Source organism: Hylobates moloch, unplaced genomic scaffold (genome assembly GCF_009828535.3).
Source record: "Hylobates moloch isolate HMO894 unplaced genomic scaffold, HMol_V3 SCAFFOLD_14, whole genome shotgun sequence".
NCBI lineage: Eukaryota > Metazoa > Chordata > Mammalia > Primates > Hylobatidae > Hylobates > Hylobates moloch.
In genome coordinates, this window is record NW_026652289.1 from 95056442 (window position 1) to 95082861 (window position 26420).

At 41.6% G+C, this 26420-nt stretch overlaps 1 long non-coding RNA gene across 1 annotated transcript in view; it reads right to left on the reverse strand.

Moving 5' to 3' along the window:
* Positions 1-701: 701 nt before the first annotated feature.
* The window catches only part of LOC116481463 (uncharacterized), a 40283-nt gene continuing 14564 nt past the window's right edge, over positions 702-26420 (reverse strand). The window contains exons 2-3 of the long non-coding RNA XR_004251584.2: positions 22657-22811; positions 702-817 (exon numbers count right to left, since the gene is read on the reverse strand). This is a non-coding gene — a long non-coding RNA (uncharacterized LOC116481463). The remainder of the gene's footprint in view (positions 818-22656; positions 22812-26420) is intronic.

The following is a 26420-nucleotide window of genomic DNA, read 5'->3' on the forward strand; positions in this document are numbered from 1 at the left end:
TCCAAAATATAGAGAAAGAGGGAATCCTCCCTAAATCATTCTATGAAGCCAGAATCACCCTAATATCCAAACAGGATATAACAAAAAAAAAGAAAGCTACAGGCCAATATCCCTGATGAAGATAGATGCAAAAATCCTCAAGAAAATGCTAGCTAACTGAATCCAACAGCATATCAAAAAGATAACACACCATGATCAAGTTAGTTACATACCAGGGATGCAGGGGTGGTTTAACATACACAAGTCAATAATTGTGACACCCCACATAAGCAGAATTAAAAACAAAAATCAGGCCGGGTGTGGCCTGTAATCCCAGCACTTTGGCAAGGTGGTGCATGGGGGTAATATCAAGCTTGAACTCCAAATTGAACTCACCAATTCCTGAAACCATGAGAGTGAATTTGTTCAGGGAGTAAGTCTATTTTTGATTCATGCAAAGGCATGGTTTGGCTGCCTTGCCACTCATTCACTTACATCTTTTTATGGCTTTTAGTTTCTGCTTCACTTTTGGCATCTAGAGATTTACCTTTCTTGTTTTTTAATTCATCCATGTATTTAATTTTTTGTTGTTACATTTTCTATTTTGTTGTTATATTTTTCTATTTTGTTGTTATATTTTCTATTGTTTGTGTATGTTTGGAATAGGAGTGTCTTAGTCAGTTTGGGCTACTGTAACAAATATACCATAGACTAGGTGGCTTAAAAAACAAATGTTTATTTCTCACAGTTCTGGAGGCTGGGAAGTCCAAAATCAAGGTGCCAGTGTCTGATGAGGGTCTGCTTCTTGGTTTGCAGATTGCCATCTTCTCATTTTATCCTCACATGGTGGAAAGCAAAGAGAGACAAAGGAAGCAGGCTCTATAGAGTTTCTTCTTATAAGGTACTAATTGCATTAATGAGGGCTCCCCCCTCATGACCTAATTATCTCCCAGAGGCCTCTCTGGGAGGGGGACTAGATACTATTACATTGGGGATTAGGCTTCAACATATAAATCTCAGGTATGGGGTGGGGACACACAAAGATTAACTTCATAGTAAAGAGAAAAAGTCTTTTCATTGATTGGAAGTCATAACCATTACTGTTATTGGAGTGCAATGGCGTGATCTCGGCTCACCACAACCTCTACCTCCTGGGTTCAAGCAATTCTCCTGCCTCATCCTGCTGAGTAGCTGGGATTATAGGCATGTGCCACTACGCCCAGCTAATTTTGTATTTTTAGTAGAGATGGGGTTTCTCCATATTGGTCAGGTTGGTCTTGAACTCCTGATCTCAGGTGATCCACCTGCCTCGGCCTCCCAAAGTGCTGGGATTACAGGCATGAGCCACCATGCCTGGCCCTCATTATTGTTATTTTTAAATAATGCATTTAGGCTGAGCACAAAAATTAGCTGGGTGTGGTGGCACGCACCTGTAATCCCAGCTACTTGGGGGGCTGAAGCAGAAGAAATGCTTAAATCTGGGAGGCAGAGGTTGCAGTGAGCTGAGATCGTGCCACTGCAGTCCAGCCTGGGCAACAGCAAGACTATATCTCAAAAAAATAAGATAAAATAAAACAATAAAATAGGCTGGGCGCGGTGGCTGGCGCCTGTAATCCCAGCACTTTGGGAGGCAGAAGTGGGTGGATCACCTGAGGTCAGGAGTTCAAGACCAGCCTGGGCAACATAGTGAAACTCCATCTCCACTAAAAACACAAAAAATTAGCTGGGCGTGGTGGCGTGTGCCTGTAATTCCAGCTACTTGGGAGGCTGAGGCAGGAGAATCGCTTGAACCCAGGAGGCGGAGGTTGCAGTGAGCCAAGATTGCGCCATTGCACTCCAGCCTGCGCGACAGAGCAAGACTCCATCTAAATAAATAAATAAATTAATTAATAATAAAATAATGCATTTCTTCTGTATGCTCTTTATTCTTCCAAATTAGATGAGGGATAGATACAATAGGAGAAACAGGAACTTTAAATTACAAACCTATTAAATCAAGAGCAAAAAGACAAGAGTCAAGTAATGAAGCATGAATATAGTGTTAGGAGTACATTCACACTATGGGAAGCTACTTAAAGTGAGAATAAAACCTAGCTACTTATTTTTTTAAAATCTCATCAAAATCTGGTTTTCTTGGTTACAGTTTTAACCAAAGAATTTTCACAATTGTTGTAGGTAAACAATTTAATAACATGTGGGGTTTTTCCCCCCATTTTTTAGGGGTCTAGCTATATTGCTGAGGTTGGATTTGAACTCCTGGGCTCAAGTGATCCTCCCACCTCATCCTCCCAAGTAGCTGGGGCTACAGACATGCACCACCATGCCCAGCAACCTCACTGCCTATTTGGAAAACCAAGACAAAAAGAGAAATATGATGGACTGTTTTTAGAGTATTGTATTTTGTAATTGATAAGTGCATAAAATGTATTTGGAATTTTCCCACACAAGCAGATAGATAAACCCCTTTTGCCCTATTACATAAAAGGCACTGTGTACCAGTTTTTCCAAAGTTGAGTGTTTATAAGTGCAGGACTGGCTCTCCTACATTTGCTTTCTTTTTTTTTCTTTTTTTTTTTTTCAGATGGAGTCTCACTGTGTAGCCCAGGCTATAGTGCTATAGTGCCATCTTGGCTCACTGCAACTTCCGCCTCCCAGGTTCAAGTGATTCTTGTGCCTCAGCCTCCCGAGTAGCTGGGACTACAGGCGGGCACCACCACGCCCAGCTAATTTTTTTGTATTTTTAGTAGAGTCGGGGTTTTACCATGTTGCCCAGGCTGGTCTGGAACTCCTGACCTCAGGTGACCCGCCCGCCTCAGCCTCCCAAAGTGCTGGGATTACAGACGTGAGCCACCGTGCCCGGCCTGCTTTCTTGTTTTAAAACCAGAACAGTCCTGATTTAGACAAAGAGTCTATCCCTGACTTCTATTATAACACTCAGCAAGTAGTTATGAAAGATGTTTTCTTGCTCAGTCTGACTGGGTGTATTCAAAGCGGAAGTTGAAGAGTTTTTCCCTCAGGGCAAAAGGTTTTCATTCTCTCTGCGTGCTTTCCCTTACACAATGACTTCAGGGACTGGCAACATAAATGTTGCTTAACTTGTTCAGATGAACATGAAGGTAGAAGCTACCGCCTTAGGATTCTGAACCTGCAAGTGAGGTCAGACCTCAGAAGTCATCAAGTCCTAGTTTTGAGGCCCATGGGATGGCCTGGAATTTTTGTTTATTTTTTCTTTCTGTTGGCCATTGAGCACAAGCAGAGAACTGACAGCTGTGAAAGCTGCCTAGAGGCCTGGCAGCAAGGGTTTTACCTGAACTATTTGGGAGAGAAAGTCCAGTCTTCCCCAGCTAACAGAAGAGGCCTGTCTTCACTAGCACCTTGCCTAACCTTTAGATAAGTCACCTACATTCAATTTTGCATAAAGTGGTTGATTTCAGAGCAGCCAAAGCAGAAGTGAAATCAAGTTGGTGTATCTCAAGACAACACTACATGGAAAGACCTTTTCTGGTGCTCACAGTGGGGTAACAGAGATTAGGTTCGCCTGAGATGAGATGGATGTGATATGAAAGAGAAGGAACACTCAAGAAAAAAGAAAGGGATGAGTCATGGAATACTTTTGGAATATGAAAACAGAAATAGTTTGCCTCCTCTATGGTTTTATCTGAGGAGCCTGAAGATGTAGAATATTTAGCTCCCAACTTTAGCTCACTATCCTGGTTTCTACCCCAATGTTAGATTCTGAAACAGTCTTGTGAGAGTAAAAGTCCAGGATGTAATATGGTCTGCTCTGCCCTTATCCAGGCTCAAAGAAAGACATCTTATATGTGTGTGTCAGAAGATTGAGGATTGGTTGGTAATCTTTACACAGGAGCCTAGGTCTGCAAGTGGGCTTATGTGGCTGTCTTTAATTACAAAGTAGACTAGGTATTAGCAATTACCCTACTCAAGAAATTCCACTAAAGAGTCTTGTCCTTAACAGGATTGCTGTTCCGTGTAGGCCACTCTTCCTTCTGTGAATCCCAGCCCAAGTCTTGGTGGTGATTCCTCCTCCAGCCCCTTCATCTTTTCAATTTCCACACCTGGTATCTACCAAAAACCCACTTCTGAGCTTCTGCAGAGTGCCACTTTATTCCACAGAGGCGGGAAGCTTGTAGATGGGAATGTGTGTTGCTCTAAATTAATTTCCTACACATGTTCCCTCATGTGCACAGAGCATTTGCATTTTAAGCAAATCTTTCCTATATATATATATATATATATATATATATATTTTTTTTAAGACAGAGTCTCGCTCTGCCACCCAGGCTGGAGTGCAGTGTCACAATCTCGGCTCACTGCAAGCTCCGCCTCCTGGGTTCACACCATTCTCCTGCCTCAGCCTCCTGAGTAGCTGGGTCTAAAGTCACCCACCACCACGCTCAGCTAATTTTTTGTATTTTTAGTAGAGACAGGGTTTCACTGTCTCTACTAGCCAGGATGGTCTTGATCTCCTGACCTCGTGATCCACCCACCTCAGCTTCCCAAAGTACTGGGATTACAGGTGTGAGCCACCACGCCTAGCCTATCTTTTCTATATTTTATTGGTCACAGTATAATTTTACCTGCAATACAAATATAACCGTGATTACATTTTCTTTCTAGTAATTGGCTGTAGGAATCACACACTCTTATTAAACTCTTCCTGTCAGTTTATACTGCATAATAACTTTAGTTTACCACAGTGCCTACATGCAATGCTACCTGATACCCGCTCCTGGAAAACAATTTTGTTCTGTTGTGCTTACTTTGCTCTTTTCTGTACAAACTCCCTTTTATGTACTTTTATGATTTATTGGCATTATGCAGCCCTCTATCCTCCTTTCCCGACCAGGCTCAGACACTTGGGAGTGATGTGCGTTCTCTCCCTTTCTAGTTCACTCTTCCCTGGCTCCTTTACTCTTCCTTCTCCCCATCTCCTGCTTTCCTGTCACTGGCTTCTCCAATCTGCTTTTTCCTCTTGCTCCCCCTTTGCCCAGTCTTATAGCACCCTGTAAGAAATGTGTTTTGCAGAAGGAAGGTCTCTGTACACTGTTATTACTTTCTTCTTTGGCTGTGTTTTTAGTTTTGTGTCATTTCTGGGAACTCTGCTACAATAACATTCCATGAAGGAAAGCTGAACACTAGGGAAATGAGAGAGGAAGCTGGGGAAAGAAAGAGCAGAGGGAAGATGGAGAGGGGCTCAGGGAGGACCCCAAACAAGTTAACATGAGGCATCTTGGAATGAACTCTACAAATAAACACACTTTTTACAATGTTTTACTGTTTACAAAGTAGTTTTCATGTTACCTGATTATCTGGTAACAAATATAGGCATGCTTCTTAACATTTTGCAAATGAAGAGACTGGAGCTATAAATTAAGAATAATATAAACTGTGATGATGCAGCTTATAAAAGCAGAGTTGGGATTTGAGGCTTCTGACTTCAGCTCTCTTTCTCTTCCCACTATTCCACAATGCCAGGAAGATGAAGGAGTTGAACTCAGGGAGAATTCAAGTCACCTTTCACAAGGCTATGTTTTCCATAGGTTCAAAAAACCAAAAAATCCAGACTTATGCCCTAGTTTATCATGATTAATTTTTCTTGTGGTAAGAAAATAATTTAACCATTAGGTTTGTTTGTTGTAGCAACAAGAAATGAATTACTTTCCAAACTGGGACTATCCCTTTGTAGCCAATGAAAGAATGAGTACAAGTGTGGGCGAGTAAATCTGCATAAAGATAAATATAAGATAACTTTAGAAAATTCTTGAGACATTGACAGAGTTTTGGACCTAATTTCTGAATGGGCAGAAAGCTCTCTTTTAGAACAGCTTCTCTGCAATCCTGTGTAGAAGTGGGAAGATGAACATGGAGACTACTCAAGGCAGGGATGGTGGACTTAATGGGTCATTTTCACTTTTTTGAGTTTCAAAATCTTACAAATTATTTTATTTTTGGCTCTTTCTGTGTCTTTGAGATCTGCTCTTTCTACCTTAAATCACCTCCAGAATCACCAGGGCAAACAAGAAGCTTATTTGAACTTCAGGTCTCTAGAAAACAGACTGCTGTGTCATTGCATTTGGAAAGCAATCATTTAAAGATAGTTTTCAGGCAGGTGAAAGACCAGCACAACAAACTGATAAAACTGCCTCTGTCATTTGATCTCCTACAGCCATTCTGGAGAGAAGACATTCCTGTTAGGAACCTGAGCAAGAAGCTCTGGTCAGGAGACTTCTATTTTATTAGGATCCTGCCCCAAGTTAGAGGTCAAGTTAGAACCCCCCTCAAAATTACTCTGTAATAGAAAATTCCAACAAAGCACTGGAATGTCTGAATTAAGAGAGCTCTTTGTAAATTAAAAAGAAAAATAAAGTTCAGCAGCATAATCCTATCTCTAAGCCAAATCTGGATAATATTAAAGGACTTCCAAATAACACCATTTAACTCTTTATTTGCGAGAATTACAAGAGTTTGCACTCTGAGTGAAGTCCCATCCCCTGCCCCCGAAACCCCAATAGAAGCAAAGCAGCTAGCAACACTCTACCTCATAAGCGTGCTATTTAAACTGTGCAAAGGTGAATAAAAAAACCGAGAATAAAGAAGGTGATGTAGGAAGATGGCAAGGAAATGTCCCATTCTTAAACACCTTTTAAAAAAAGAATTGTAATCCCAGCACTTTGGGAGGCCAAGGCAGGCGGATCACGAGTTCAAGAGATAAGACCATCCTGGCCAACATGGTGAAACTCTGTCTCTACTAAAAGTACAAAAATTAGCTGGGCATGGTGGTGTGCACCTGTAGCCCCAGCTACTTGGGAGGCTGAGGCAGGACAATCACTTGAACCCAGGAGGCGGAGGTTGCAGTGAGCCAAGATCACACCACTGCACTCCAGCTTGACAACAGAGCGAGACTCCATGAAAAAAAAAAAAAAAAAGAAGTGTAATGCCAAGATTTGCTCAAAGAATTTCCTGAATTCCATGGGGACCTAGAGGCCATTGACCCTGACACCTTCCACTGCCCCTCATGGCCATTGTGTCCTCAATGTCCCTCCTTAGCCAGCTTCCATTTGCAGTCCTTGCATACAGCAACTTATTTGCCTCTCTCTCCTTTCAGAGTACAGTATGTGCCTGGCAATATCCTAGGTATGGTTAAAACCAACTCTGCCTAGTTCGTGCTTAAAAGTGTTGGGGGAAAACATGCAACCATGCTGACCAGACACACTTTAAGTTCACGATCATTCATGATTATGGGCATCTTGTGGCCCTCCATGCTGCCTGGTTGTTTTTTTTTTTTTTTTTGAGGCAGAGTCTCGCTCTGTTGCCCAGGCTGGAGTGCCCTGGCATGATCTCTCTTGGCTCACTGCTACCTCCTCCTCCTGGGTTCAAGCAATTCTCCTGTCTCAGCCTCCCAAGTAGCTGGGACTTTACAGGCACTTGCGACCATGCCTGGCTAATTTTTCTATTTTTAGTAAAGATGGGGGTTTGCCATGTTGGTCAGGCTGGTCTCCAACTTCTGACCTCAGGTGATCCACCTGCCTCGGCCTCCCAAAGTGCTGGGATTACAGGCGTGAGCCACCACGTCCCGCCACACTGCCTGGCTGTTCTATCACATTGCCCATGACCCTAGATGGCTCATCATACCTGTTTCCCCCTTTTACTCTCAGTGGACCACCTTGCTTAACTATTTTCTTAAAAATTTCTATGTACTCCTTTTACCCCAATTCCCACAGGACTTACATCAGTTTAGACGCTGGAAGATGGCACCCGGCACTGGCTACATGCTCCTACTCTAGTTGTCATTTACCTCAAGGGCAGCATATTTACTGAAGGTTAAAACAACAAGATAGCACTGTCCTAGGCATGTTCCCTGGCAGCAGTGTCCCTCTGCCTCGTGTTGCTGTGCCTCTATTGCTTGAAACGTCAATAAGTGAATGCAAGCCTGTTTAACCCAGGGACCTGACCATGTGTCCCCCGCCCACACTTCTGCTGAACTACAGTTCACATGTCTCACTGGGACAGTCTGGGAGGATGCTAGCTGTATAGACTGCTTTTGCTTCTCACTGCTGTTATCCTATCGAGCTGTCACCCAGAGACCTGCCCAAAGTTTGCAGGTGCATGTCCAGGGGTAAGGTGGGACCACACAGGTCAGCACCTCGGTAGGACTGTCCCCCACTGAGTCCTGCCCTGCTTTCTGCCACCTCCCCTGATGTCTGCCAGAAGAAGAGGCCATGCAAGAACTTAGGAAAAAAAACAGTGGGCACATTCATAATGGCTACCATTTACCAAGTACCTGTTTTGTGCCAGGTGCCTTACACGCATTCACTCACCTAATTCTAACAACTGTATTTCAAGGTGTCATTATTCTCATGTTATAAATGAGAAAACTGAGGCTTAGATTATGTAATATGCAGAAGCCTCACTGCTAATAAAGGGTAGAGTCTGCATCCGGACCCAAGTCTGCCTGAGTTCAAAGCCTATGTTCTTTTCACGACACTACTGCCTATTCATTTATGTCAAAATGAGAGCTTAGAGTTCACTGGAGACCATCAGTATGGGTCTCTAGGTTTCTTAGAATGCTGTGTGCTACCCAAATATTTTATTTTCTTCTGTTAAGTGCAACAATTTTTATTAATACATGCAATTATATAAAATCAGAGCATGAACATGGCCTGATAAACTTTGTATTTATTTTCATTTCGACTTGGACATCTAATAGGCATCTGAAACTTAACACATATAAACCAAATTCCTGAAGACCAACTCCCTACTAAATGTAGCTCATGTAGTCTTCCCCAGCTTAATAAATGGCAACTCCATTATTCTAACTGCCCTGGCAAAAAAACCCTGGTGCCATCTTTAATTCTCTTTCTGTCATAGAACATCAGAAAATCTTGAGGACTCTACCTTTAAAATACATTAGAATATATTTTCTATTGCTGTTACTACCCTGCTCCAAGCTTCATTTTCTATTGGCCTGGATGATGGCAATAACTTGTTTTCTACCTCTTTGTCTCCTGACAGCTTTCACTCAACATTATGAACCAGAGTAAGCCTTTAAGACAGAAGTCCGCCTTCCCCACTCCCACGGCTTCACACGACTAGCCTAAAAAAAGAAAGATAGAAGTCAGGTCGTATCATCCTTCTGCTCAGCATCATCGATTGGCTTCTCGTATCACTCCAAATAAAATTTCAAGTCCTTAAAAAGCTTATAAGGCTATATATCATCTAACCCCTCCTTCCCTATCTGAATGACTTCTACTTCTCTCCACTATTCTCACTCTGTCCACACTGGTCTCCTTGTTTTCAGAAACATATTATGACTACTTCTGCCTCAGGACATTGTGTTTGCTGTTCATCCTGCTAGGAGATCTCTTCTAGATACCCACATGGCTTCTCCCTGGCTTCCCTTCTATCTCCGCTCACATATCACTTTATCAGTGAGGCCATCCCTTTAATAACTGGTAGCTAGTGTCCAAAAATGGCCCCCTAATGAGCCACATCTTCCAATATTCTCAGCCTCATAGAGTCCTCTCCCTTTGAATCTAGTGATCCCTGTGACTTGTTTTGACCAATAGAATGTAGTGGAGGTGATGCTTGCCTCACTTCCAAGGCTACATCATAAGAAGCCTTGCAGTTTTCACTTGGAGTTTTTGGAATATTTGCTTCAGGAGAAGCCACCAGCATGGGAGAAGCCTGACTACTCAATCCCACCATGCTGTGAGAAAGCCCAAGATAGCCACATAGAAAGGTCATGTGCAGACAGAGTGATGCCTGGCCAGACCACAGTTGTTCCAGCCTCCCCAGCTGAGGGGCCAGCCATGTGAATGAAAAAGCCATTTGGAATGTCCAGCCCATTCAATTATTCAGATCACTCTGGCCCCATTTGCCATACGAGTGCAACTGTTTAACGACCCCCGGGAACCTACAAGATCATACGTTTTTTTTCTTAAAAAAATTTTTTTTTTTTTTTTTAAATTTTAGAGACAGGGTCTCACTCTGTCACACAGGCCAGAGTGCGGTGGCACAGTCATAGCTCACTGTAAACTCAAACTCCTGGGCTCGAGCAATCTTCCTGCCTCAGCCTTCTGACTAGCTGAGACTATAGGTGCATGCCACCACACCCAGCTAATATTTTTTAACCAATAGGATTTAGGGTGCTGTGTGGCAATGGATATCTGAAACAGAAATCAATATGTTACACCCCTTCCCACAAATATAATGACACTCCATATCCTCCTTAACTTGCTGTATTTTTCTCTTGTTGTATTTACCACCTGGCTTACTGTGTATCTATTTGTTATTGTCTCCCTATCCCCACTGGAACGCAAACTCTGGGAAGGCAGAGACTTTGTCTTATTCATTACTGTATCTTGAGTGCCTGGAATAGTGTCTGTTATAAGATAGGCCCTCAATACATATTTGTTAAATGAAGGCATATATTTAATTTAATTTAATTTGATAAGTTTGCTTTTTGTAAACATAGCAAGTCCATAAAAAGAAAAAACAAATTAATTTAAATTGCCCATGCCGACAGCCTTCCCTCTTATGGACACAATATCTGGAGATGTCTAAAATACTGCAATCTTTGCCTTTCCACTGAAGCATACCTTCGAAGGTGGAAGGAGTAAGAGTCTGCTCCTTTAATACATACTGACCTCAGGAGAAAGGGACTAGAAATGCATGGACTGAATGTTTGTGTGCCTTGCAAATTCATACGGTGAAATCCTAACCCCCAATATGATGGTATTAAGAAGTGAGACCTTTGGAGGTGATTAGGTCAAGAGGGTGAAGCCTTCAGGAATTGGATTAGTGCCGTTATAAAAGGGACTTCAGAGAATTCTCTAGCCCTCTTTATGCCATGTAAGGACACAGTGAGAAGATGGCCATCTATGAACCAGGAAGCAGGCCCTCACCAGACATCATATCTTCCAGCACTTTGGTCTTAGACTTCCTAGCCTCCAGAACTGCAAGAAATAAATGTTTGCTGTTTAAGCCATCCAGTCTATGATATTCTGGTATAGTAGCCTGAACTAAGACAAGAAAAAAAACAGGTGTCAGGCAGATTCCAGGAGAACATCCCTTAAACATAACCCAAATGGAGATGACTATCAGAATCATCAAACCCTGTTGAGGAGCTCTTGTCAGTAGATCTGTGCTACACAGTGTCACCTCTCCCTTCACTCACTTCTGGAAGGACTCAATAATTCCTCCTCATTCCACAAGCACTTCTTGAATGCCTACTCACTCTCTTATGATAAAATATCCATTCCCTCCTTTCATAAAATTAGTCACAATAAAGAAAACCATTGGGTTGAAAAACTTTGAATAGAATGTTTAAAGTGATTTAGAAGTTTGGACACAAGAATTTTGTTTGCGTTAAAATAGTTCAAGAACTCATCTCAACCAATTCATGGGAAAATTGCTAGCATAGAGATGCTTCAGCTGTTAGCTTTGTTGACCTTTTTGTTTTGGCACTTCTGGAAAATGGAGGAAGGGGCTGAAGCTCATATATTCTTGGAGAAATAAGGCAAACAGCACAGCTCAGGGATGGGCTGGTGATGTGGCATTCTCTGTCAAGTAAGGAACACCCTGCCATCTCCTGGGCCTCAGCTCCAGACTTCTGGACAGCACCTTCTCAGGCAAGAATACATATTTTCCCATGCACAAGCAAGAAGGCTGCCCAATCCATTTAGATTCATATGGAAAGAAAAGAGACACTGCCTCAAACTCAAAAGCAACAAAGCAGGCAGAGACGAAGTACAAGCTCAGAAACTCACAATAATTGCTTTACTAACCAGAATATCTAGTTAGCTTCTCTGCTGGAAATATCTGCAGTTAGGTTTTCTCAAAGTGCTCTCCATGACCCAGATTAGCTACAAGTTTTACTTTTTGTAAATGGCCTAGTTGGGTATTTTTTCCAGAACAAAGGGTAAATGCAATGAATAGTCAAGTTTTTACCTTTCTCTGTACTGAAAAATTCTAGCTTTAAAATAATAGCTTTTCTAGATTATTTCAGTACCCTGCCCTCCCCCTTCCTTTAAAAAATAAATCTTATAGGTTAAGTTTGGGCATCTGGTTGAAAAAACCCCATTTAAAAGATTAGAAAATTGAGAATTAGAGAGGCTTAAGATCAGCCAGTACATAAGCCAAATCTTCAGATACAAAATCCATGTGTTCTCCATAGTGGAACACTGTAAAATTAAACTACCACACACTCACAAAGCATTTTTTTTTTTTTTTTTTGAGCAGAGTCCCGCTCTTTCGCCCAGGCTAGATAGTGGCACGATCTTGGCTCACTGCAACCTCTGCCTCCTGAGTTCAAGCGATTTTCCTGCCTCAGCCTCCCAAGTAGCTGGAATTACAGGCGCATGCCACCACTCCCAGCTAATTTTTGTATTTTTGGTAGAGACAGGGTTTCTCCATGTTGCCCAGGCTGGTCTTGAACTCCTGACCTCAGGTGATCCACCCACCTCGGCCTCCCAAAGTGCTGGGATTACAGGCGTGAGCCACTGCGCCTTGCCTCACAAAGCTTCGAAAAACATTCCTTAATAAGGCCTCAAGGATGAACATGTCCTTGTGTATTTTTTTTCTGTGAAAATGAAACTAGTCTCGAATCTCCATGCAACTGTAGCTGGAAAAATAAATACTGATCTAGTTTCCTCCTATAATTCTGAATTTTAGTTCATAGGAGCTTAGAGGCAACTTTAGACATTATTTAGTCCTAATCCATCACAAATTGTAAGAAAAAACTCAAAATAGCTTTATTTACAACAAAAGTATCTTTAGATATAATGCTATTTTCACACGATTGATAAATTTATTAGGATGAAAATCATATTAGAATAAAATATCTTTGAGGCTACAACTGGTCCTTTTTATGTGAATAGTAAAATTAAAGGTTTAAAATATACGCTAGGATGAAGATGAAAAATGTTATTTTCGGAAGACTGGAAAGTACAATGAAGGTTTGGCTTTCATACAAGGTTTGGATTTGTTTTTTAGATTCTTCCCAGTAATTAGATTTAGGGTTTAGAGTATCTCATGTGACTCTCTTGTAAAAACAGACATTTTAACCAAGCACTGACATGCAAAATAAAAACAAAAACCTTTTTCCTTCAGGGACTAGCCCAGCTACAGTTGGAAGTTCAGTAATGCATCTAAACATACATAGTAATTAAATCTAGCTTCCAACAAACTTAAAGTTAAATTTTAATTACTTTTTATGGCTGGGTAATAAATTGTATGTAAATGAGTCATGGATGGAGACCTTAGTATATATAAAATGTCAAAAGCCAGTATTGATTGACATACTGAAAAGAAAAGAGGTCTTGAAAATTTGTATTCTAGATCTAACTCAGCCACAATAGCTCCTTAACCAAATCATTCAGCTTTTCTGGGCCTCGGTTTCCTCATTTGTAAAATATGATAGTTATATTTGGTAATGATAATTAATGTTTGTGTGGTGTTTATGTCTCTAAAACTCTTTCCTGTGTATGATCTGACTTCATTCTTGTAATTCTTGGAAGTAAGAAGGACAGATACTGTTAATTTTAGTATACAGATGAAGAAACAGCCTCATAAAGGCTAAAATATATGATCAAAGGCACACAGTTTGTAAATGGATTCAGACTCAGACGTTCAGATACAATTTTGTGTAGGTAGACACTATACCTACCACCTCTAAAAGTCTGATATAATAGAGTTGTGTTTAGTCATTACTCAGTTATAACTAGACTTTTAAAGTACCTTAAACACTATTCAACAGGTACACCATGTTCTTTTAGCTTGCAGGACTGAATGCTCTGATGGTTTCCCTGCAGGAGGATCCAATTAAGTGCTAAGTTAATAGCCAACTTTATAGCCAAGCTAATAGAAAAGCCACATTACACTGGCTCCGTCTTGTCAAACCAATCACTTTTAAGACTTTGTGCTGATTTATGTCCCTGATATTCACTGTAATCTCTGGGTTACTGTAAAAATGCATTCTTCCATTGCTCAGTTACTAAGATGTGTTAAGAGTCACAACAGTAGCCAGAACACCAATAAGTAAATAATATGAAGAGTATTCAAGTAGTTTAAGAAATGATGTTAGTTATGTGTCTCCATGCTCTCCCCCTAGATATTTAACCCCAGGCATTTGGTAAATCATAACAAGCCATTATTTTCGCAGTTCTTGATTTCCACTTGAAGTCAAGCCAAATATTATGTTCATTTACATTTGCATGGCATACTTTTGTATCTTTCAAAGTGCCTACACATTCATTATTTCATTTTATCTATACATAATGCTAACATGTAGTTGAAATTGTTCTCTGCCGTTGCCGAAATAGCTATTTCTTTATTTATGTTTTGCTTTTCTGTTTTTTATCCCATCCAGGCATTTAAAATGCTAAAGAATGAACAAAACTGGAGTGTCACAGAACTTCCATGAAGACAATAGAAGGATGAATAGTAAAGTGTGCTAATCCCACCTAAAGTTAGTAGGGCCCAAAACCAAGAGAAGCAATGATAATAAAATAAAGTAACATGTTTCAAAAGTGATAAATCAACCTAAAAAATATAACTAGGTTCAATCTTCAAATGTGTAATTTCAAGGAATGAGAGAAAATTGGTAGGAATTGGTGAGAATACCTTTGTAGCAGAAATGCCAATAACACTTAAGGATTTGGAAGGAGGTCTAAATAAATTTAATTATTTTTAAAAGATAAAAAGAAATAATTGAACACAACTTTACTAAAGGCCATGAATATTCATAGTAAGAGAAGAAGATGCCGAGTGAGATTTGTCAACGTTTTGTCGACGAAAAGAGTCAAACTCTGTAAAATACTTGAAGAAATTTATTCTGAGCCAAATATAAGTGACCATGGCCTGTAATGCAGCCCTCAGGAGGTCCTGGGAACATGTGCCCAAGGTGGTTGGGGTACAGCTTGGTTTTATATATTTTAGGGAGGCATGAGACATCAATCAAATACTTTTAAGGGCTGGGCATGGTGGTTCACGCCTGTAATCCCAGCACTTTGGGAGGCTGAGGTGGGCAGATCACTTGAGGTCAAGAGTTTGAGACCAGCCTGACCAACATGGTGAAACCCCATCTCTACTAAAATACAAAAATTAGCTGGGCATGGTGGTGCGCACCTGAAATCCCAGCTACTTGGGAGGCTGAGGCAGGAGAATCACTTGAATCTGGGAGGTGGAGGTTGCAGGGAGCCGAGATCGTGCCACTGCACTCCAGCCTGGGTGACAGTGTGAGACTTCATCTCAAACAAACAAACAAACAACCCAGATACATTTAAGAAATACATTGGTTTGGTTCAGAAAGGTGGGATAACTCAAAGCAGGGTTTTCCAGGCTGCAGGTAAATTTAAACATTTTCTGGTTGACGATTGGTTGAGTTTATTGAAGACCTAGGATCAGTGGAAAGGAATGTTCAGGTTAAGATAAAGGACTGTGGAGACTAAGTTTTATTATGCAGCGGAATCTCTCAGATAGCAGAGTTCAGAGAGAAAGCGGGTTGTAAAATGTTTCTTATTGGACCTAAAAGGGTGCCTGGCTCTTAGTTGATTATCTCCTGGATCTGGAAAGGAAGGAGGGAAAACAAAAGGGAAAGGGGATTCTCTATAGAATGTGGATTTTTTCCACAAGACACTTTGCAGGGCAATTTCAAGGTATGGCAAGGAAATATATTTTGGGATTAAGTAATTTTTCCTTGTCTCATAATGTTATGCCAGAGTCAGACTGAAAAGTAAGTCGTGATATACAGGGTCAGATAAAACCCGTCTGATGCGAATTTATGGTTTGTAGCGCATGACTCCCTGGACCCCTTAGGTAGGAATTTGGGCAAAATAAAAAACAGCTTAGTCCTCCATCCCCCTTCTTGGCCAAAAAGCATTCCACAAAATGCATATGCAGGCCAACAAACAGCAACAGGTCCCACAGTGCTAGGAACGCTCATTCCTAGAGTAGTCTGGTTGGGTGGTAATAATTTTAAGTATTTGCAATTTTGATCATGGGGGGAGGAAATGGTCTGACCTGGTGTAATAGTAGTAGTTTAAGGGGTGAGATGGAGTCAGACCTAGGGTTTAGTATAAAAAAATCCCAGATCATATCTCTTTTGTGAGCTATCATGATCTGGGACTTTAATTGTGCCTTGTTCATTTTGCTGTAACTGGCATAACATTTACAAGAGATATATAATGCTAATACAGTGACAAATACCAAGATAAATACAGAGACAAATACCAAAATACCCAAGATAGCAAAGATTAGGCATCCAAGAAGGTTACAGGTAGAGTCAGAGGGCAGTAAGCAACCTAACCAGCCAAAAAATCACTGCATGCATCATCATATTCTTTGATCAGACTCACAATGTGTTTACCCTCCTTATCAATGGTCATTTGAACCTTATGATAAATCTTATTTGAGGATTGTAGGACTGACACTAAATCAGAATCTAATAAATTTAGTCTGTCTTCCAGCCAATTTATCTCCATGGGTATAACATCCTGAGGAGGGTATAAATCAAATGCAAGGAATGCCTGGCCCTCAATGTCTAAATTGTTATAGGACTTATTAACAGTGGACAAATCTATTTTTCCCACTTTTGTATTGCACCATATACTGGTATTTGGGAGAGAAAAGGAGGTTTTGTTACAGGAGAAGTCATATAATTCTACAGTGTCATTTTGTTGTCCCTCCCAACAGAAATGGCCCTTCCTTATATACCAGATGCTATGTTCCATGGAGGTGGATATTAGAGGCCAAGTTTAGGAAAAATCAGGGTTCCAAGTGGTTTGAGGGCATAGCCATTCTCCTTTTCTCTTTTCATAATCTGAAATGGAGATGGAATACCATGTGTTATTATCAGCTAAAATAGCCCACCTATTTCCCAGGGGTAGTACCTTTGAACCTCATTTAACTTCGGTGCCTGTGCTCTGAGAATACAATGTTTAAGGTCACATTTAATGTCCAAAAATCTCCATAAGTTTGGAGGACCACATATTTTCCACAGGTGTTTGGATTGTGCCTCAGTACTGAGGATTGTAGACCATTGCTTCATATCCACCTCTGATCCCATTTGTAATAAAATAGACATGAGCCCCTATCAGGTAAGAGTACATGCTTGTTCCCATCTTTGGATTTGGGAGTATGTTTTCATGGTTTGTCTGGTTTCTTCTATCCATTTGATGAGTGCTGCATTATCTTTTAAAGCAGCTTCCCATCCTTTTCCCTCTTCCTGGAATAGCATTCCTTCAATGTGGCCTATTTTTGATAGGGATTTTTTTTTTTTTTCTAAAGAATGTCTCTCTTCATTAGCCATGAACTCAGCTTGCCCCAGTATGCCTTGCCCAGCTCTGACTCCTCCAGTGAGGTCATGCTTTCGTTTTTTGGGTGGCCAATTTTCGTGTATCCATCAGGAATGCTGTTGCCATTTTATATTGATGCCATTTGTACAATTTGGATAAATGGAGTCAATGCACAACCACTAGGTATCCCAAACAATTGTTAGGTGAGTGGAGGTTACATCTAAGTATGCTCTTTTCTGGGTATTCCATAAGGCTTCCCAGTGGCGCCCTGGTTTTAGGGTGGAATTTGTGCTGTCAGGGACTTCAGTCCACCAATTGACTTCCATAAATAGTTCTTTAAGGGCAGTGTCAGTGTGGTTGGTATTGGATAGGAGCATCCAGCCACAAGCACAGGGCTGGTGGTTATTTGGGCAGGCCATGCTATGGCAGTTTACATAGGAGACATTGTAACAAGGCAATTGTCTCAAATGATCATCCCCAATATCTATTGTTAGGCAACATTCTACCTGGTTAGACCCCCTCAGTGATCATCCTGAGGCATTGTTAGGCAAGCATTCCTGCAGGGCGTCATATTTGGTTGCAGCCCTATAATAGAGGTACCTAAAAAGTGGGGACCTTGGGGAATGTTTAGAATGGTGCTGTTCCATATAACAGTCTTCATTTCCTCCTGGTCTATATCATACCAAATGATGTGGGCTCTGCCTGCAGGAAGACTGCTAAGGTTTACAGGGGACTGGGAGAAATTTTCAGGTTTGAAAAGAGGAGTGTGGGGTAGGTAGACAGAGGAGATTGTGGGAATGAGAATGAACAAGTAAAACATTTTCCTGGCTTTAGCAAGGGAATGCATAGCCGCATCCATTTGGAAAGTTATACCAAAGAAGATTGCATAGATTCCAAACAGCTTCATAGGGGTCTCAGTTAAAACATTAGGGTTTTAGCAATATTCTATAGCAAGGACAGTAAGAATGATGGTTATTTTAGGGTTCATGAGGACTAGCCTGGTCCAGCATCTCTGGAAGTATGTTGGCTTTGCTGTAGCCCTAGAGACAGGCTGAGCTTCCAGTGTTCTCTTGATTTGCAGGTGGGTGTCAGAGACTGCTGCGGAAGTTCAGGGGCGGTCAGGAATGTGGTCAGGTGCTCATTTTAGGTGTAAAATGTGAATCCAAGAAGTGACTCTCTTTAACTTTGCAGAGCAAGAGTTGGTTAAAAGCACCTGAAAAGGTCCTTTCCGGAGGGGTTGTAAGGAATCCTTCAGTTGGTGTCTAGTTAATGCTATTAATTCAGCCATCTGGGCTGATTTGCCTCCTTGGAGTTGGGCGCTTTCGATTACGTCTGTTATGGAAGTGATGGCGTATCCTGCCTGGTAATATCCCTTAACTAAGAACCATCTGTGAACCAAATTAATTCAGCATTATCAATGGGAGTTTTCCTATAAATCTTCCTTAGGGGAGAGTAAGATATTAGTTAGTAGAGTGCAGTCATGTTCCTCTTCCTTTTGTTGTCCACCTGGAAGGGGGACCAGGGTAGCAGGGTTAAGAGTGTTACAGCACTTCAAAGCGATGTTGAAGGCAGAAAGCAGGAGTACCTCATAAGAGGCGAGGTGGCTAACAGAATATTGCTGAGTGTAGTGACAGCTTAGAAGAGATTTCACGAGTGGGGGACATAGATGGTCAGAGGGGACCCTAGGACAAATTCTTCAATGTTTTTGCATAATGTGGCTGCAGCTGATATAGCCCTCATGCAAGGAGGGTGCCCCCTTGCAACTGGATCTAACTGTTGACTGAAATAACCAATTGGTCTGTGATTGTCACCATGTTTTTGAGTTAATACTCCTAGAGCATTCCCATTTATTTCGTGTACAAAGAGGGAAAAAGGAAGACTGTAATTGGGGTGGCCTATAGCAAGTGCTTGGGTGAGAGCCTGTTTTAGATCTTCTATGTGTTGTTTTTTCCCTCTCTTCCCAGTGGATTGGGTCTGGCTGGGTCTGTTTTAGTTTTTTATATAGGGGTTGAGCAATTAAGGAGTAGTATGGAATCCAACTCCTGTAATAGCCTGTTAACCGTGAGAAGCCTCTTGATTGCTTTTTAGTTTTGGGCAGGGGAAATGTCATAACGGCAGAGATTCTCCCAGGGTTTATTAAAAGCCCCCTTGGGGAAATCATATGTCCCAAATATTTAACTTGGGGGAGGCAAAATTGTAATTTATCTTTTGGCACTTTGTGTCCCTTAAAAGCAAGCTGTTTCAGGACTGTATCTTCTCTGCATTTTGGTAAGGAGGACGAACAATAAATATCCACATACTGAGTTAGAGTACATTCATTTGGAAATTCAGTATCATCTAAATCTGCCTTTAGTATTTGAGAAAAATAAGTAGGACTTTCAGAGTAGCCCTGGGGTAAGACTGTCTATGTGTATTGGTGATTTTCCCAAGTGGAAGTTTAAAGATATTGGCTATTTTGCTCTACAGGTATGCTGAAAAATGCACTACATTAATCAATAACAGAGAGGTGGCTGCAGTGATAGGAATATTGGACAGTAAGATGTGGGGGTTAGGAACAACAGGGTGTCTAGGAACTATTATTTTATTTATAGCTCTTAGGTCTTGAACAAATCTCCAGCCTTTCTCATTTGGCTTTTTAACTGGGAGGACTGGTGTACTGCAAGGGCTGGTGCAGGGTATTATGAGTTCCTTTGTCTAAATAGTCCAGAGGGATTGGTTTGATTCCTAGGAAGGCTTCAGGTCTAAGGAGATACTGCCTTACATTTGGCAGAGGTTTGGATTTATTTATGGTTATCTCTATAGGGACTGCTGACTTAATTCTCCCAATATTTGTGGAAGAGCTTGCCCATAAGGGGTCTGGTACTTTAGATAAGAAAGGCTCTAATTCTTCCTGTCCAGAATCTTGATTAACTTTCCCAAGCACAGTACTACATGTGGGTTTTTGTAAGTCTCCCAAGTTGAGAATAATTTCTCCCTTTTGTGAAAATGAGATATGAGCATTATGGGTCTCTAGGAAATCCCATTCCAGCAGGTGTGTGTGGGACACTATCTACTATAAGAAAAATGTGATCCCCCACTAGTTCTCCTAATTGAAATTGAAGGGGATTCGATTTAAAGGCGAGAGTTTGAAACCCCTACCATGTGTACTTTTTCTTTACTCCAAGGGAGAGGGTTTTTAATCAAGGTAGGGTTGAAGACTGACAGTGTAGCGCTGGTGTCGACAAGGGCTTTGATATTTTCTCAATTTATGGATATTTCTACTTCTCCTAAAGCATTAGTTAGAAGTAGGGGGAAAACCCTCTCTATTCCCTCAGAGCATCCTTATTCTGATTTTTGAGTTGTTCTGGTGCCTTCCTTTGGGGTCCTTTGCCCACTTTGTGCAAGCACCCATTTAAGTTTTTTACATTATTTTTTAAAGTGTCCTTTCTTTTTGCAATAGTGGTAAATTGCTTCCTCTTGGGGTTGCTTAGATCTCTGGGGACCATGGGACCCTTGCAAACTCCCAACTTGGTTACTAAGTTGTTTTAGTTGTAAACTCATAATTTTAGAGACCATTTCCTTTTCTTTCTTAATGATTGCTTGTGACAACTGGTCAGCTAGCATGACTAGGTGGCTAGTGGGAAAGGAAGTCCAAGTCACATTATTCCTCTTTATTAGGGTTGCTAACTCTTTATCTAAACCTTGAATAAACTCAGAATTAAGTAAGGTGTCACTTTTACCGTGCTCAAAGTTTTCAGGAGGTATTCCTGAAAACTCTTTGAATGTCTTTTCAAACCTGATATAAAAATCAGGCATGATTTCGTTTGGGCGTATTTTACACTGTTGCACCTTTGCTCAATCTATCAGTCTATAACCTTGGGGAATATCTGTGGTACAGTGTCACAGAGGCGATTGCAGAGCTCTCTGCATTTCTCTCTTCCAGTTGCATCTATTTTGTCAAAATCTTCTAAAGGCTGTTTCCAATCTGCTACTCTAAATCATTCTTCAGCTTTGTTTTTGGAGACCAGTAACTGAATCAGCTGATATAGGTCAGAGAACCCTGGGTCATAAATCTTAAGACTTAACTGGAATTCCTAAGCAAATCCAAAGGGATCTTCAATCGGATTGGGGAATCCAGATACCAGGGCCTTAACTATGATTTGGTCCAGGGGGCACATATTATGTTAGAATCCCCTCTGCTTATGGGTTTTACTCTAAAAGGAGCAACTACTATATTATTTTCTGCAGCTATTTCTGGCCCCCTGTGGCTTGAGACAAGGGAGGAGGGAAAGGAGGAGGAAAAATGAAATTGTCTGGATAAGGAAGTTCAGAGAGTAGAGGGTCAGGAGGAGCAGAAGGGGAGTCAGTTTCTGGAGCCTTCCTGATTTCAGAAGTGACTTTTACTGGTTTTTTAAATTCTGAAACAGTTTCAAAAAATTTTTAATTAACTTCCTGGAGGGAGGCAAGCTTATCTTTCCCTTTTTTTGATGATTCTAGATGCCAGCTAAAGCATGATTGCCATTCATTTTCTTTGATTCGGGAGCCTAATTTGTCTAATCTAGCATGCAGGAAAGCCAATTTAGGAATATCAAAGTTCCCCATTTTGGAAACCTTAGACTTAGGTCATCTTTAGTAAGATCTTTCCATTTACATAAATACTTGCAAGTAAAGGCGCCACAATTATTAAACATAAACTCAGTGGGAGTGCCCACAGGGGGCCGCTCTCCTTGCCTTTCCTCTTTTTTGGAGGATTTATTTCCTTTTTTTTTTTTTTTTTTTTTTTGGGAACTGACCTGTGGCCTAAGGTTTTTGTGTGGTGGATTGATATCTGCTGCCTGTCGGTAGCACTCCACAGTGTGTCACCACTGAGTTATTTCTACACTCTTACGTGTCTCAATTTCCCTCTTCAGAGGTCTATCACCTCCGAGAGGGCTCAAGACGCCGGGTGATCAGCCCTTATATGCATTTCCTGGATGAGCCTTTTTAAATTAATATTTGTTGGGGAGTTTCCGATAGGGCCGCTGCACATTACAGGGGATCAACCCCCTCCCCAGACACTCCCACAAGGTGGGGGTCACCCAGAGGTGCCTTTCAGCTGGGAGGAGCAAAATGCCCTTTCACTTCAGAGCTGAGGAACTCAGTCTCCTACTTACTTATGAAAAGCAACAGTTCAGTTCCTCACGCAAAGTGTGCACAGACAAGCCAACTGAGATTAATTTCGAGAGAAAAGGCAATGGAGAAAGATCCTTTTGAACGCACTTCTGAAACTAAAATTAAGATTTTAACCAACTTCCTAGGAGAAAAGACAGAGAGGAAAAAATCAGCTTAGAATAAATCAAGGACCGTCAACCAAAACAGGAGGTTGGGGCTCAGGAAAACTTACCAGTTCCACCGAAGGAGAAGCTCGAATTCGGTGAGGCTTCAATGGGCTCCTGCTGGTACCTTAGCTCCAGTTCTGGGCAACTCCTTCAGGATCCTGAGTCTTCTCTGAGGCTCAATGTTGGGCACCAGATTATTGTCGATGAAAAGAGTCAAACTCTGTAAAATATTTAAAGAGATTTATTCTGAGCCAAATGTAAGTTACCATGGCCTATAACACAGCCCTTAGGAGGTCCTGAGAACATGTGACCCAGGTGGTCGGGGTACTGCTTGGTTTTATACACTTTAGGGAGGCATGAGACATCAATCAAATACATTTAAGAAATACATTGGTGGCCAGGCTTGGTGGCTCACGCCTGTAATCCCAGCACTTTGGGAGGCCGAGGCGGGCGGATCACAAGGTCAGGAGATCGAGACCATCCTGGCTAACACAGTGAAACCCCGTCTCTACTAAAAATACAAAAAAATTAGCCAGGCAAGGTGGCGGGCGCCTGTAGTCCCAGCTACTCTGGAGGCTGAGGCAGGAGAACGGCGTGAACCCCGGGGGGCGGAGCCTGCAGTGAGCCGAGATCGCGCCACTGCACTCCAGCCTGGGCGACAGCGAGACTCTGTCTCAAAAAAAAAAAAAAAAAAAAAAAAAAGAAATGCATTGGTTTGGTTCCGAAAGGTGGGACACCTCAAAGCGGGAGTTTCCAGGCTATAGGTAAATTTAAACTTTTTCTGGTTGACAATTGGTTGAGTTTACCTGAAGACCTGGGCTTAATGCAAAGGAATGTTCAAGGTAAGAAAAAAGATCACAGAGGCCAGGAGTGGTGGCTCGCACCTGTAATCCCAGCACTTTGGGAGGCTGAGGTGGGCGCATCACCTGAGGTTGGGAGTTCACGACCAGCCTGACCAACATAGAGAAACCCCATCTCTACTAAAAATACAAAATTAGCCAGGTGTGGTGGCACATGCCTGTAATCCCAGCTACTCGGGAGGCTGAGGCAGGAGAATCGCTTGAACCCGGGAGGCGGAGGTTGTGGTGAGCTGAGATCGTGCCATTGCACTCCAGCCTGGGCAACAAGAGTGAAACTCTGTCTCAAAAAAAAAAAAAAAAAGAAAAGAAAAAGGATCATAGAGACCAGGTTTTATTATGCAGCGGAATCTCTCAGATAGCAGAGTTCAGAGAGAAAGCAGGTTGTAAAATGTTTCTTATCAGATCTAAAAGGGTACCTGGCTCTTAGTTGATTATCTCCTGGATCTGGAAAGAAAAGAAGGAAAACAAAAGGGAAATGTGGATTTTTCCCACAACACACTTTGCAGGGCAATTTCAAGGTATGGCAAGGAAATATATTTTGGGGTTAAATATTTTTTCCTTGTCTCATAATGTTATGCCAGAGTCAGAATGAAAAATGTGTCACGATATATAGGGTCAAATAAAACCCATTTGATGAGAATTTATGGTTTGTAGGGCATGACTCCCTAGACCCTTAGGTAGGAATTTGGGCAAAATAAAAAAATCAGAGCTCAGTCTTCAGTTTGATCAATAGTTCTTTTTATAATAAAATTGTAAAGATTATTTCTAAATGCTAGTTTTTATTTTTATAAAGAAACATATGCTACCATGTACTTTGAAAAAAACACCTGGACTGGGTGCGGTGGCTCAATCCTGCAATCCCAGCACTTTGGAAGGCTGAGGCAGGTGGACCACAAGGTCAAGAGATCAAGACCATCCTGGTCAACATGGTAAAACCCTGTCTCTACTAAAAATACAAAAATTAGCTGGGTGTGGTGGCGTGTGCCTGTAGTCCCAGCTACTCGGGAGGCTGAGGCAGGAGAATCACTTGAACCTGGGTGGCAGAGGTTGCAGTGAGCCAAGATCGCATCACTGCACTCCAGCCTGGGCGACACCGTCTCAAAAAAAAAAAAAAAAAGAAAGAAAGAAAAAGAAAAAAGAAAAAAACATCTGGAGTCATATACACTGATGTTACAGCAATTATCAAGGAAAGAATACCTATTTGTATGGATTTTTATCTGATCTGATACAGAAGTTTCCAAATGTTCTTGAAACTTGTGAGAGTGTTTTCTTTCATAAAACCGTAAACTTGGTCTCCTTTAAAAATTCCAGCTGGAGAGCTACTGATTAACTTGTAAACTTACTGTCCCTTGATACATTTTAAGTGTGTTTCAGTAATGGGATCATAAAAAATTTGCCCTTAGGCCGGGCGCGGTGGTTCACGCCTGTAATCCTAGCACTTTGGGAGGCTGAGGCAGGTGGATCACCTCATGTCAGGAGTTCGAGGCCAACTGACTAACATGGTGAAAGCCCATCTCTACTAAAAATACAAAAATTAGCCCGGCATGGTGGCACACGCCTGTAATCCCAGCTACTCTGGAGGTTGAGACATGAGAACAGCAGAGGTTGATCGTGCCATTGCACTCCAACCTGGGCGACAGAGCAAGACTTCGTCTCAAAAAAAAAAAAAAAAAGAAGGAAATTTGCCCTTGTGCCTCTTCTTATGAATTATGATGGATGAGGGAGAACGAAGAGAAGAAAGACTAAGACAAAAAAAAGCCACAAGTTGGAGGATAAAAATGTTACGGTTATTCTTTTAACTTATCCAGGAACAGAATGAGTAGCATTTTCAGTGTAATGCCCTCATGGTGTATTTCAGAATGCTCAGCACCTCCTAACCATTTTATATCTAGAAAGGCTCCCCAAAAAAGGCTAATTTGGTTTGCTGCCACTTTGGGACGATTCTGGTTCTGGGTGGATTCTGGTTCTGGGACGGAGTTGTTTTCCTTGTCTAATCCCCTCTGGATGCAGTTACGTAGCCATCTAGTGACTGAGTTGGGAATTGCAGCTTCCTTACAGATGGGGGAAGCCTGCCAATTCACCCTGCCTCCTCGCAGATGTGGAATGAAAGAAATTCGGTTGGCAAACCTCCTCCTAACGGAGAATACCTTAGTGAACCACTTTGCAAGTCTGTCTCCTATATCCTTGTGCAGGCATCTCTTGTGCAGAGCCTTACATTCTTACATTACCTCACAGGGATACCAAGAGGATAAGATGAAGTTACATAAACTAGAACACATAAATGTATTTTTAAAAATTACTGTTGTTTTTGTTAGAAAACCCTTTGGAATAGATCATTAAAGAGCCTTGTTAAGTGCAAGTCTGTCACAAAATCAGAGATGTTAAAGAAGGCAAGACTTGAGAAATCAATAGTTCAAGCCCTTTATATGAAGAATGAGGAAATTGAAGCTCAGAGAGGTAAAATGAAAGGAAATTCATGGGGTTGTTATACTTTCATTCATTTATTAACGATATTGTTCACTGAGTTTCTACTTGGAGTAGGGTGCTGGGGAAACAAAGATGGATAACACATAAGGGGCACTCTGTCTAGAGGGGAGCCAGACTTGGAAGCAATTTTTAAAAATTATATCAGAGCAGTGGTGACTGTGCAAAGCGTCTGCTTATGCTAGACCCGGGGACACTGAATCCCATTTAGGCAGCATGCTTTAAAAAGTACACAGAATCAGATGGGCGCAGTGGCTCACGCCTATAATCCCAGCACTTTGGGAGGCCGAGGTGGGTGGATTACTTGAGATCAGGAGTTTGAGACCAGCCTGGCCAACACGGTGAAACCCTATATGTACAAAAAATACAAAAATTAGCCAGGCATGGTGGTGCGTGCCTTTAGTCCCAGCTACTTGGGAGGCTGAGGCAGGAGAATCGCTTGAACCTGGGAGGCAGAGGTTGCAGTGAGCCAAGATCATACCACC